Source organism: Octodon degus, unplaced genomic scaffold (genome assembly GCF_000260255.1).
Source record: "Octodon degus isolate 3935 unplaced genomic scaffold, OctDeg1.0 scaffold00211, whole genome shotgun sequence".
In the NCBI taxonomy this organism is placed as follows: Eukaryota; Metazoa; Chordata; class Mammalia; order Rodentia; family Octodontidae; genus Octodon; species Octodon degus.
In genome coordinates this window covers 2,583,257-2,598,131 of record NW_004524787.1, presented here as the reverse complement: position 1 = coordinate 2,598,131, position 14,875 = coordinate 2,583,257, and the positions used below count along the sequence as shown (strand labels likewise).

The 14,875-nt window shown below is 37.2% G+C and overlaps 1 pseudogene; it reads right to left on the bottom strand.

The window, feature by feature from the left end:
* Positions 1-1,250: 1,250 nt before the first annotated feature.
* LOC101568791 lies at positions 1,251-2,993 on the bottom strand (annotated as a pseudogene).
* Between the last annotated feature and the right edge of the window lie 11,882 nt (positions 2,994-14,875).

Below are 14,875 nucleotides of genomic sequence, written 5' to 3'. Positions count from 1 at the left end.
TATATGGTGTCAAGGCCCTAACAGTATGGTCCATATATATAAGCAATGACAGAGCACTTGCCTAACAAGAAGTCCTGTATTTTATCCCCAGCAGTGGAAGAGAGAAGAAGAAAGAAAGAAAGAAAGAAAGAAAGAAAGAAAGAAAGAAAGAAAGAAAGAAAGAAAAGAAAAGAAAAGAAAAGAAAAGAAAAGAAAAGAAAAGAAAAGAAAAGAAAAGAAAAGAAAGAAAAGAAAGAAAAGAAAAGAAAAGAAAAAGAATGATCTGGAAAGAAGGAAAAGAATGAGAGAAAGAAGGAGGGAGTATTCAAGTTACTCTAAATATGTGGATTAATTTCTGGGTTTTCTATTTACTCCCTTGGTCTATCTGTCTCATTTTTTTTGAATATTATGCTATTTGGTTACCATACATTTTACATTTTTTGATCTGTTTGTAAAGCAATGTCAGGTAATTACAGAAAAAGCAAATATGGAGTGGAAAAATATTCTAAAGTGTACAAATGGTTTACTGAAGGGAATAAAGATTGCTAGATTTTTTCTATGTACATTTGTTCGTGAACTTAATTCATTTCACAATGTATGTTTATGGTTTTTTTTTTTTTTTGAAACTGAGGATTGAACTCAGGCCCTTGAGCTTTCCAGGCAAGCGCTTATTCTATTGAGCCATCTCCGCAGCCCTGCATGTTTATGTTTATGGAGAAAAAGATAGACATGGATATGTGCATTACTTAATGCAAAGTTCACAAAGAAAAAAATTCAACAGATGCTTTTGTTTGCAAACCATTTTTTTTCTCCATACAAAAATGTTCATGAACCAAAGTACCTGTGTATATATGTTTTTGTATGTGCATGCATCTGTGTGTATATATATATGCATCTCTCTGTGTGTTGTGTATGTGTATATGGAGACAACATACTTTTGAGTATATTACTTTAGAAATAATAATTCTCACTACCAATTATCAACATAGTTCAATAATTAAAAATTGAGTTGATTTGTTGGGAATGATAGATCTATTGTTTTATTTATTTATTTTTTGTTTGTTTTCCCACCGAATGCTTTTTAATATAAAACAAAGATAAAATACATTTTAACCCTGCAATCAGCCAGCATGCCTTGTTCTTACAAGATGCATGCCAGGCTATGGGACTACATAGCAAAAAGTCTTTAAGGGCATTTGGTTGTGAGAATAGAAAAAGTAGATCGCAGGGAAGACTGGGAAAGCTCAGAAATTGAGTTACATCTCTGAGCACTACAGTAGTTCGTGTCTTTTCAGATCTTCATGTGTTTCCTTATTTACAACATTCTCACTGGAGTCTTTATACTCCTCAGTATCAGGCTGCCATTGTTCTGAAGCCTTCTGCAGTTTCAGCGTGGCTCACAAAGAGACATTTTCAATCTGTGTCACATTAGCAAAGAGCAGTGTTTGGAATGCCAACCACCTCATGCCATGAATGTGACGTCATTCAGTGAGGGCCTTAGGCCCTCGGTAGGTGTAGTTTCCACAAATCTCACAATTGTAGTTAACATTGTAGGCCATGTAGCTTCTACAGCCACTAGAGGATGGGTTTGCGAACCCAGCCAAGAGGCAAGTTTTTGGAGTTTAAATGATCTCGTTCTCTTCATCTTCATTTACACAGATCTGCTCTTCCTCCTCTTCTTGCATTTCTCCTGTCCTGGCTTGCTTGAGTTGTACATTTTCATGAGTGAGCTGTCGCTGTTCCCCAAGAATCTTGACATATTCGTAGATCTGGGATTCAAGGAAAACAATGTCTTTCTTCCTCTCAGTAACTCCCTTTGTGCCCTTTGATTTGGGTATTTTTTGGCAAACAAGAGGTGTTGAGTCATTCCAAGGACTTCTTTTTGCTAAATAGCCTCTGGGCTCACTCTTCAAGGGTATCACCACATTTCAGGCCTTAAACTAAGAGTGCAGACTTCACTATGTCTAGACCCAGAGAGGCAAACTCCTCCCAGGAGGAAAATGCAGACAGGTCAAGATGGATGCCAACATGGGTCAGGGTACTGCTTGTTTCTTTTGACCATCAAGGAAAAGTGCTGTTCTCCTATCTCTTCTCAAATTTGGTCTGTCTTCCCAAGAAGCTCATTCTGATCTTGGAAGGGCTTCAATCTGTGTGTGTAATTCTGAAGATACTCAAGCAGCATTTCAAGGTCTTTCTCTCTCTCTCTCTCTCTCTCTCTCTCTCTCTCTCTCTCTTCTTTCTTGTGCAGTTTCACTACCCAGCTTGAACTCGTAGTGATGCTCCTGTTTTCAACCTCTCCAGCACTGGGATTACAGGAGTGTGCAACCATGCCCCATCTTAGTCACCAGCTCAGGGTACACTGGGGTAGGCCTGGAGTGTCATGCAGTGCCAGGTATAGTACCACAGCACCAGAGCTTGACTAAGCAGGCACTTAGTCCACTGAGCTATCTTGCCGACCCTTCAAGGTATTTCTTGTACTCTGCATCCTTCCTTTATTTAGGAAGGTCAAATAACTGGTAAAAGATTGATAGGTATGTGATATAATCCAGCTTCTCTGGCACCTTCAGATTAATGTACATAAGGTAACAGTCATAGAGATCAAGGTAAGGGCATATTCCCATTGATCTGTGAACGCCACCAAGTTTTGTGACTCTTCACTTGGATTCTCTTGAGCTTTCAGGAGCTCCTCAAATTCCACTGACATTGGCACATAAATCTTATTTTGGTGCTTCTGGTGGAATTCCTTTATTTGTTTGGGTCTGTTATAAAATTCAGCAAATTCACTTGGTCCTGAAACGGCACTGAGCTCCTCCTTTCCTAATCCATACATCATAAAAGTCCCTCAGGTTCCCACTGACTTCCATATACCTACCTTGCATGGCCTGAGTGTAGTGATCAGAATTGATCTGGTCCAAGAGCGTGGGCTTCTTAGTGAGCATCTCTTGCACCATTATGTCCATGAGTCATTCCTTCTCCTTATGTTATCACTACTGCTGCTCTAGAATTATCTCCATAGTTCCTTGGTGGTGGCACAACTCAGGAGATCTATTGTTGTTAGATTTTAAATTAAAGCAATTACTTGTTGCAGTGTCTCAAGTTATGCTTCTTTTGACCTAAGTTATTATTGCTACTCTGTATTATTTTTGCTTCTATATGAATTTTGTGATAGCTTTTCCTATTTATATGAAGAATACCATTGGTATTTTGATGAGGATTGCACTCAATCTTCTGATTGCTTTGGGTAGTATGGATATTTTGACTATTAATTCTTCTAGTAAATATGTGCAAGATGTCCTGTTCTTTTTATCTGAAGAGCAAAATGCAGTATGACTTCCAGGAAGATGACAGAGAAGTAAGTAGAAACCAATCAGATTCTTCAAGATTCAGAGTCTACACACTGGAAAATAACAATTTAGGGAAGAAAGGGATGAAGGATCCCTTAGAAACAGGAAGGATCTGACAAGAAAATTGAAGCCTATTGAGAAATTAAAGAGACTAAATACAATATGGAAAAAGGAAGGGCAATCTGCAATTTCTGCCCAGCTCCTAGTTTGTGGTTCATGAGAAAAGAAGGTCAAATCTTCAGAGACAAAACAAAAGTGTGTGCTTTGAAAGAAAGGTCAAATCTACAGAGACAGAATAAAATTCTGTTATTTCAGAGGTATTCAGGGAAAAATGCAATCAATGGCATGAACCAGTGGATGTTGTGCGCTAAAACAGCTGGTGAGAGGCCCCAGTCCAAGTATTTACCATAGCCCCTGGAGAGAGAGCTTGGTAAGATACAATTCTAGGGAGGGTCCAACCGAACCTAGGACTCAGGGCAGTCACAGGTTGGTTTACCTCACTGCTGCCAATATTATACTTCCACAGTGGCTGGGTAAGAAACAACCACATGAGCAGTCCATAGTCAGGAACCCATGGTCAAGCTGGAAAGAGAAAAACTTTGAGTGTAATAAAATAAAGGATTCAGGTCCAACCTCTACAACATGAGGCCAGGTTCAGCCTGAATGTCCATGGATTTGAAAGCAGCAGGAGCAGCACCCAGCCTAATCTTTGTGCCACCTTGCTGGGAGCTATCCAGAATGGACCTGGACTCTGACTGCCTTTTGTCTACCAGCAAGAACAAAGTTACACATTAAATTTCATGCTGCCACAAAACTACAGTCCTCAGAAGATAACCACAGAGTTGAAATCACAGAGGAAAAAAAATTGTTTTATGTATTTAGGACACGTCTACAGAGTCTACAGGGTCTCACTACGTAGATCAGACTCGTAGTGATTCTTCTGTTTTGCAGCCTCCCAAGTGCTGGGATTACAGGTGTGCACCACCACGCCCAGTCTCAATCACCATCTCAATGCTCCCCAGGGGCGAGGTCAGCAGGGCAGGTCGGGGATCGAACCCCTGGTGCTGTGCTCTGTGTAAGCAAGTGCTTTAGTTTGCTGAACTATCTGGCAGGGCCCCTATTTTTGTTTGTGTTGGTGTTGTTTGATTAGTTTTTGTTAATTGCTCTTTTTATTGGAGGGGGTTGAGCAATGTTTTTAGTTTTCTTTTATTTTGTTCCTGCTTTTGTTTCGTTCTTTTCCTTCCCTCCAACATTCTTCCCCAGTTTTCTGAGATTTAAAGACCTTGCGCTTGCCAGGGAAGTGCTTATTCTACTGAGCCATCTCCCCAGCCCAATCTTTTATCCTTCTATCTCACTTGCAATCGTTTTTTCCTTTATTTTTCCTTTTCATTTAAAATTTCCTCCCATTCATTACTTATTACTTATATTTTTATTCACTGCTTAATTTTTTTGTTTGTTTTGCTTTTCTATTTTTAGAACAGGGTCTACAGGTTCTCATTATGCAGTTTGGACTCATAGAGATCCTCCTGTTTTTAGCCTCCCAAGCACTGGGATTACAGGCACGCTACCACATCATTTCAGTCCCCTTCTCAGGATGCCTCAGGGGCGGGGCCAGCACCTCTCATGGGATTGAACCCCAGTCACTGAACCTGCCTGAGCAGGCACTTTAGTCTGCTGAGGTATCTAGCCAGCCCCTCACTGCATAATTTTGTTATTGTCTCTTCCTCTGTTTCTTTTATATTCTACTTTTTGCCAATGTTTTCTTTTATGTTTACCTAATTCTATTTTGTCCTACATGTAGCCTCTTATTCTTCAATGAGATTCTTTGTGCCTCTTCTCTGTCTTCCTTCTCACATCATAGAGTTTAAGTTTCAAAATTATTTTTTGGCGTTCCCCAATTTCCAAACCGTAAGTCTTTAATAGTATAACCATAGTTCTTTATTTGTCTTTTAATAGTTATGCTGCTAAATTACTGATGAATTATTTTTTACCATTATCACAGGTATATCTATTATATTTATTATATATTACCTGTAAGACAATGCCTAGGTTACCTTAATATTTACATGATAATTGTTGATTTATTCTCTAGGATTAAGAGTGGTGAAAAAGTGGTTTTTGTGGTATCCTAATACATAATTTGCTAAGTCAATAGCATTGTACCTGTTTCATTTTAAATTAACATGGCCACATAATTATAATGAATTCTCTTGTAAGCTGTCACTCAGAATTGCCTTTGTGACACTAACAACATTACAGTATATTTTCAGAAACTTGAGTCCAAGTCTAACTACATTTTACTCTCTCTCTCTCTCTCTCTCTCTCTCTCTCTCTCTCTCTCTCTCTCTCTCTCTCTTTCTCTCAGCTGAATCAGGGATTGAACTCAGGCCCTTGCGCTTGCCAGGCAAGTGCTTATTCTGCTGAGCCAATTCCCCAACCCCAAAAGTAATTAGAAATATACAATTGATTTTAGTCACTCTCAAAAGGATGAGAACTCAGGGAGGCAAGAGTGGTCTTTTCAGTTCCTTGAGGAGAAAAGTAAAAGAAAACAAAATATTTCATGTCATTACTTTGGGGATTGCTTCATTTTAATACCTTATGGATTATACTTGAAAGTTAGGGGAAAAAAAGAAAAAAAATTGCTAAAGAAAGTAATGTACTCAAAGAAGGCAGTATTATATCTCAAAAACTAAAAAAGGTAACTCCATCTTTGTGCATTATCACCCTGAGCATAATAAGGCTTTGATTATCTGCCTGAGTAGTGGCAGAACCCAGAGCCCAGCTGCCATCTGCTACTCTGCTATCATAAAGGCCAGTAATGACTAGAACCAACTTCAGCAGGTATAAGCACTGGTGAGCAGAAAATCTTTGCAAAATTCTTCTCATCATTAACAGCTAACATAGTTATGGGAAGGGAAATATCAAAAGAGCTAAAAGGTTTTTAGAAACATGTTTAGCTATCTCATTTAGCTTTTCCAGCAATCCTGAAAGATACCAAGTCAAAGCATCACAGAATCCCAAAGTGACAGAGCTAAAATATCAAACAAGGTAGTCCAAACTGAATGAATGGTAAACTGGGTAGATAGTTCATATTTTCTTCATCCACTTCCAAATTAAACAATTTTGAGTTAATAAGAAAAGAATGAGGAAAGGGTTCATGATCAATGTACCCAGTAATTTGGTAATTTTTAAAATATATTACTGGTAAAATTAGTACCACGGAACATGAGCAATAGAGCAGGACACAGAGTGATATTGCTCTGTGTGTGAAAGAAATGAGGCCCAGAGAAGCTTTGGTTGGTTGGTGGGGACAGCCAATTTCTGAACACAGGTCTCCTAATTTCTGAGAATTCTTCATGGAAACTGAGCACTTTCAAGTTTAGAAAAACTGTGTATTTGTATCTGCTTAAGAAATAAATACGAACAATAAAAAAGAATATATGCCAAAAAAGAAATAAATACAATAAAAATGTTGTTCACATAATTTCTTCACTCTTCTGCTCAGAATATAAATCATGTCAGAAAAAAATCACATTGAAAACTCTGAGCTTAGAAAAAATGGGGTATACTGATGAATGTCCATTTTGTATCTGTGCATTCAAAGTGGTTAGGATAGATATATAGTTGCATTCTCTTAATGAATAGAATGATTTGTTCTAATGGTGTTTGTAAATAGGATCTCAAGTCCGCATCCTGTACAGCAATTAACCACTAAGAAGAATATATGCAGTGTGTTATTTGTTGAAACTGTACTTCCGATTTGATTTGAAACTGTCTCATTGCTATCTGTTTATCAATAAAATTTTGAAAAAAAACTCTAAGTAAATGATAAAAAAATCATGCCCTTTATAATATATTAAAGAAAAAAGAACAAGAGCACATAACTCACACTGGGGTAAAGGGATAACGTGGGGAAATAATCGAGGGAGGACTTTAGGTTCATAAGTTGTGGGGCTCACAAAACAGAGCTTTTAAACATTTGTTCATCGTATAAAGTTCCAAGAGACTTTAGAATTTTCCAGCATATTATTTGATAGGTGGTAAAATTGAAGCCTGATAGAAAAAGGGACTTGTCTAAGAAGATATAGAGTGGCATTATCAAAACTGGAATTTATATCCATATTCCTGGGTGCAGAAATTAATGGATCTTCTCCTTTGCATTTCTGGTAGAAGTTACTAAGAAAGTTATCAAGAAAAATCAACAGGTTTGACACAGGCTGTGTTTATAATGGGAGTTTTCACAATATTCTTTTATGCACTTGGCGAAGGGAAAGTTGTGGCCCCTGTACTGTCATCTCACAGTCTTTGTTCCCTTCAACTTTGCACTTTGGGAATCTAGGTCAGTGACACTGGGTAAGAAACAGTAATGGAAAGCTTAGTGAAATACTACTCTGAAAATAGTAAAAATCATGCTTGAAACATTGCTGGACAATACCTAACAAAATCTTTATAGGAAGATGCAAAATATGTTAATCACTCACAACTCTCTTCCACTGGGGAAATCTTAGGGAAGATTGGAATTACCACCTCTCAACCCAATAGAAGAGATGGAAAAAATGAACATTTTCAGGGATACTTGAAAAATACAATTACCTATTTCAGCTGTTAATTCTCCCAGGTGGGTCAATTACCATTTCTGATCTTTAGTTTTTCCATGTTACATGTGGAAGCCCCATCAGCTCCTAGAGTTTGTTTCTTTTTCTGTCTTACTGCCACATAAAATTGCACTATCAAAAAAATGGCATTATCTTTCTTTTCTGGGGCCCCAACTCCAGGAGGAATTTTATCATTTTAAAATTATTATTATTATTATTATTATTATTTGTTTTATTTTAACTTGCATAAAACATTGGCGCATATTTATAAGTACAATGTGATTTTTTATACATTTAATCAATGTACAATGTTCAAATGAAAATAATTAGCACATACCTCACCTTAAATATTTATCTCTTCTTTTTGGTGAAATCCTCTTATCTACAGATTTTGGAATATACACTACATTATTATTGATTTTAGTAGCTTTAGTATTCAATAGAGCATGAAGAATCATTACTTCTATCATTGTACCCTTTTCAGGATTCATTTTATATGCTGTCTGTCTTTGTACCTCCATATATTATCCATGAACTGATCATATCAGTTTTTTGTCCTTTAATGTATAAGACTATTTTTATCGATATCTACTATACTACTGAAATTCAAGCCACATCATCTCTTTTCTGCATAAATTTATTAGCTATCTTAATGGTATTTCTGCTTCCAATCATGCCCAGTACACTCTATTCTCTTCAAAGTCCTCAGTTCTATATTTTTCAATTTTTATTTTTTAATTACTGCATGTTTGCATGATAAAATTATTACATTCTTTGTGGGGAATAGGTACATGTACATCATACATCTTAATTCTATTTTTCATTTTCTTCTTTTCCTCTTCTAATGCTCTCACCTTCTTTCTTCCCCTCCCTTGCATTTTCATTCCTCTCCATTCCCTTTCTCTCTTCTCCCCTCCCTCTCTGCTCCCAGTAGTTCATGGTCCCTTTGATTTTTATAAAAGAACTCTTTTCCTATGTCTCACAATCTATTTTTATATTTTTGTTTATATTTTAGTTTTATCACATAAGAGAAATAATATGACATTTAAGCTTGTGTGTCTGATTTATTTCATTCAGCATTGTGGTTGCAAGATGCATTAATTTCCTCAGAAACGACCCAAGTTTATTCTTTTTATGACAAAGCATTTAAATGCTATTGTGTATAGAGTATTTTCTTTATCTAGTCATCTGTTTAAGGACATATAATCCATTTCCAAGGTTTAGCTATTACAAAGTGTACTGCCATAAACATGGGTATATATGTATCACTGTAAAATGTTATGTAAATAAAGAGATATCTTTATCTCTTGCAGGAAAAATAAAACTAGAATTGGAAGAGCTTAGTGGAATAAGATTTCTATTTTTAGTTTTTTGAGGGCTCTCCATACTTATTTCCAGATCACGTTGTTCTCTTGCTTAAAATAAAATCTCAATTTATCAGAAGAGTTTATAAGATCCTATATATTTTTCAGCTTATCTCTGCAATCTATTACTGCTCAGCCCATTTCACTAGAGCCCTGCCTGTTTTGTTCATAGAACAAGCATGTTGTTGCTTCAGAAACACTACTTTGACTATTTCCCTGTCTACAGTGCTCTTTCTCCTGACCGTTATATAGGGGATTTCTCTCTGCTACAATGCCATACCTGGAGAGGCTTTTCTGATGATAATATGTAAAATATCTCCCTTTTATAACCATATTATTATATTAACCTTGTTTGCACACTTTGAAGCCTTAGCTCCACCTACTACGATAATGTTTTTCAGTTTTTTTATTTTTCCTTCTGTAACAACTGATACTTCCTCCTAAAATATAAATTTCGTGAGGGCATGGATTTTAGGGATGCAGTAAAAGATAATGGCTAAATGCAATACAGATTTTGAAGCAAGACTAAATTCAAATCATATTCTTCCATTTACTAGATGTGTGACTCTGGTCAAGATTCACAACTTCTCTATGACTTAGCTTCCTCTTCTGCCAAATGAGGAAAATAAGTACTGAATATATGCTATAGAGTTAGTGCAAGGATTTAACTAACAATGTATGTAGAGTGTAATCTTCCTGGAACCCATAAGAGTGCCTGTCATGAACAAATTCTCTATCTGTCTCTTGATTTTTGTTTGTTTTTTTGGCAGAACCAGGGATTGAACTCAGGCCCTTGTGCTTGCCAGGCAAGTGTTTATCCTACTGAGCCATCTCCCAGGCCCCCGAACAAATTCTCTAATCTTTGCCTCTATATCTGTCAGTGCTTACTACAGAAAAAATTATTGTAATATATGTTTTTTTTCAGTACCAGGGATTGAACTCAGGATCTTGCACTTGCCAGGCAAATGCTTATTGTATCCAGCCCCCAATATATATAAATACATAAGAATTTTCAGAGTAGTCCTAAAATGGCCACCTCCAGAGTCAAGTGTGGAAGAGTGCAAAAGGGCTCTCTGTATGTTGGAGATCATAAGGTCCAGTGAAAGGTCAGAATCCTAGAGCTTACTGAAGTGTCCCATACAAGTCTGTTTCAAGAGGCTGAAGGTTTGCAATGGAAGACTGAAGGGTCTGTGATGGAAGGCTGAAGACTGTGCCTGAAGCTAGGAGATGACATCCAAGGTGAAGGTGGAGACTGGAGCTCCTCAAAGAAGCAGAGGTGACCTTTCTTTGCTTATTTCCATTTTATTCCATTCAGGTTACAGGCCTATTTTTACTGTCACTCACACAGGTTGAGTCTTTTGCCTTCAGTAAATCTTTTCAGTCACAGTCAAAACTATACTGATCTATTTAGTTGAGCATTTTCTACTGAAGCTGACAAAACAGTTAACTACCACTATCCTTTGTAAACTTGACAACCAGATGCATTTACTTAAATCCTACTTAGTCTCCAGATAAAAAGACAAGTTCATAATTATGGGTAACATGTGACCCTATCCTGCATATAGACAGAAACACACTAATTCTTTTGCCAAAAGAGACCACAAGTTTTCTTTGGGTGATTCTTACTCCTAGAGTTTTATACGTTGAACATTATAACATAGGTTTAACAATGCTTAAGAACAAATAATAAGTCTGTCAACATTATATCACATAAGAAGCATATTGGGAGAAAACTATTACAATTTTAATTCTTGTTTCTAAAACCAACTATGGGGTCATAGCTGGTATGTATAACAAGTTTCTTCTACTACCCATTCTGTATTCACTTAGCCTTTAGCAAGCACCACAGAAGATCTTGATTCTTTCCATAATGGGTGACCCACACCTTCATTCTTGAAGACTCTGGGCTATTTTTCATCCTGCTTTATTGAATTGTTTTAGTTTCCCATTGACTTTAATAGCAAAGAATGGTAATAGAAGAAGATGGTCTAAGGGATCACCTACACTTCAAGTATATTCTTCCTTTCCTCAATTGAGTAATTATAGTCCAATTTCTCCTTGATAGTCTGGTTCAGTCACCTCTGCCAACATGGTAACTCCCATTTTTAGCTCATTTACTTAGTGGCATGAGCAGACCAAAATGACTAGGGGGAAGTCTTAGTTTTTACTTCAGTGGAATAGTTGTGCTTCCTAGCACAAGACTTCTTCCTAGTACAAGACTTTGCCTTCCTAGTCCAAGACTTCTAGACCAGCAGAGAATAAAGGTATGGGGACAGAAAGGAAAAGTTGCACTACTGGATCACTAGGGTAATCCTAGTGAAAGCTAAAATTTCCACTTCTATCCCTTGATTCCTGGACCAATCAATCCTAATTATTGGAAACATTTTATCATATAGTGAGTGCTGAATCAAAGTATATACAGCCTTTTGACAAACTTTGCCCCAGCCCCACTAGCTATTGGCTAGTATCTTCAACAGATCATTTCACCTTTCTATCAATCAAGTTGCTTCTTAATGGTGAGAAATATGGTAAGGCCAGGGAATTCCATGAGCATGAGCCTGTTGCCCCACTTATTTGTAAATTGTGTTACTTGGTCAAAGGCATTGTTGTATCCATTTTTCTATAACGGTAGATAAGGCATTCTGTAAGTCCATGGTTGACAGATTTGGAAGAAGCATCACATGCAGGCAATGCAAATCCATATTCAGAATGAGTATCAATACCTGAAAGTAAAAAATGCTCTTCTTGCCATAGTGGAAACAGTCCAACATAATAAACCTACCACCAAGGTACAGGATAATCATGGTATGGTATGATCAGGCTGATCACAAATATGGTATGGTGCCATATTTGCCATATTTGTGACTCAGTGTTGGTCTCTGATACTAAAATATTGAGCATTCAACAGTGGCTGTAGCCAGACCAGCATTGGTGAAAAGGAAGCCATGTTGTTGAGCCCATGCATAACTTCCATCCCTGCTACCATGGTCACTTTTTAATAAGTCCATTTGTCAATGACAGGGTTGACTGAAGAAAGAGGTTGATCACTCTACAGAACAGATCATCTTATCCTATAATTATTAAAGTCTTCTTTTGATGAGGTCACTTTTGGTGGGTGTTTATATGGGATACAGGTATAAGCATATAGAGTGGTTTAAACACACACCTTTCCCTAAAATACATTTGTCACAAGTTTCTAGTCATGTTCTTTCTAATCTCCTGACCCTCCTGTCAGACCATTGGCACAGCATGTGAATCAGTATACAGTCGTATATCTGGCCATTTCTCTAGCCAGGCAAAATGTACTACCAGGTTTACTGCCCAAAGTTCTGCTGACTTTTAAGCTTTCCCTTCATCACAGTCCTTCATTGATGTTCTGGAAAGGGGATATAATGCTGCAGCTGCTCACTTGTGGGTAATGCATGCATAACATGCAGAACCAGCCATAACCAAGGCCTTAGGCTTCTCTTTCTCTGAGAGACAATTGATCATATGGTAGACTCCCATCAGTCCATAGGTATACAGTGGGAGACAGAAGAAAAGATAATAGGAGTAAAAGCCGCGGTCATCTGGACATCTTTTCCATGTCACTTGCTTGTGATAGTTAACTGGTTGTGTCAACTTGAGTAAGAAAAACCCAACTAACTTGGATCTGCATAGTTCTGGGTGTGACTAAAGGGAATTATTGAAGACAGGAAATCTACTTAGGGCTTGAGTAGCACCAACCAACATTCTTATACCATGAATTCAATAGAAAGGAAACAAATAAGGAGGGTTTACTTCTGTTTCCTAGGAGGATCTTTAGTATTAACCTTAAACTTCAATGCTGTCTCCTAGATTCTTGCACAAGCTTCCATCATAGACCCTTGCTCTCCTGATATTGATTCCTATGGTACAGTAAAGTGAACGCCAGGTATTTGATCTTTGACTGGATTCTTCCGATCTCTTGTACAGATATCCTTTTGCATTTTTCCACACCTGACTCTGCAGACAGCCAGTGTCCTTACCTTGTACACCCTCACATATTTATATATCTTGCATTAAATCTGTTTCTATCATAATCACCGATTGGTACAGCTTTTGATAACAGGAATTGATCTAGAGAAACAAAATTTTAAAGAAGAGATTATTTAATGGCTTAAGTGTTCCTTAATGTCTCTCTTTTTTATGAGTGCTAAGGATGTCATAGTCTTTTCTGATGATGTCAGAAGTACCGATAGTCTTTGATGTAAACTTTTCTAAGTAAATGCAGTGCAGATCTATTTGGTTATCCTAATTCATTACTTGTGTGATGTAAGGAATTTAGCTATTCCACATATGATACATTTTTGTAGAGTAGGTCAAATTTTTCTGGCTGGTTGTTCTAAGAATCTCTGTATCAATCTATGAAGAATTATTATTAGCTTGAAACATGCATAGGAAATTAAAATTTTCTAACAGTAAGGATAATTTAATAAAGGAAACTAGTGTGTTCATATCTTTAAATTCTTAGCTCAAGTACACAGAAATAGTCTAATATTTTCCAAGTATGTTCTCAGAAAGAATATCCTTTCCTTTAGCAGCAGGATTGAGATCACAGAAACCTAAACACAGGCCCTCATAATTCATTTGTCTGAGATATGGCATAAATTTAATGCTAAGCCTCATTGGGTATTTGAAGTAAAGATGAGGGCACTTATCAGGAAAAATGGGAACCCCTACATTGATGGAGATGTTTTGGAGGGTCCTGATGAAGCTATGGATGTTGAGCTCATAGTCTTTAATGAGATTATTTTGGCACAGGAAGAGATTTCTTCACCCACAGTAGTGGAGTGATTCCCACCCTCACCTCTTGTGGTGTTTGCCTGTCCTGGTATGCCTGATGAAATTTTATCCAGTGGTAATCAGTCATTATAATGCTAGTTTTATTCAGGATATGCCCTCACCACCCACTTTTGCTTCTAGGCCTATAACTTAGATTAAATTAGAGAACGCTCCCAAAGTAGAGTTATGTAATGTGACCCATAAGGTGGTCTGCTATTCTCTTAACTTCTTGAGTTTTCTATTACAAAAAGATGCATGATACACAAGTGTAGGAATAGATTTTATAAGTGTGGGACAACGTTGGTAAATTCATACACCTGGATCAGGCTGCATTTGCCAATCTGTGCCTACTGAACAGAGATCTTGAATTCAATCTTGCAGCTTGTGAAGTAAAACAATGTGTTACTAGTTCTTTGACTCATTGGCAATAGTATGGATCAAAAAGATAGCCCACTGTAAATAAGCTACAGATAGCTAATATTCACCAGGTGTAGTGGTGCACACTGGTAATTCCAGCATTTTAGATTGTGAGACAAGAGGAATACCAAGAGTTTGAGGCCAGCATGAGCTACATAGTGAGTTCAAAGTTAGCTTGAACTACAGAGAGACTCTACCTCAAAATATAGAGATACCTGGTATTCCATGGTTTAATGTTGATGAGAGGAAGGAAAGGCTGAGGGAAATGGGAATATTGGAGTGGATTTGTCAGGTTAAGCAGTGGAAGAATCCAGAAAATGTATCCTAACATCTTCAGAAATGTGTGCTAAAACCTTGAGAAATAGATTTGTGA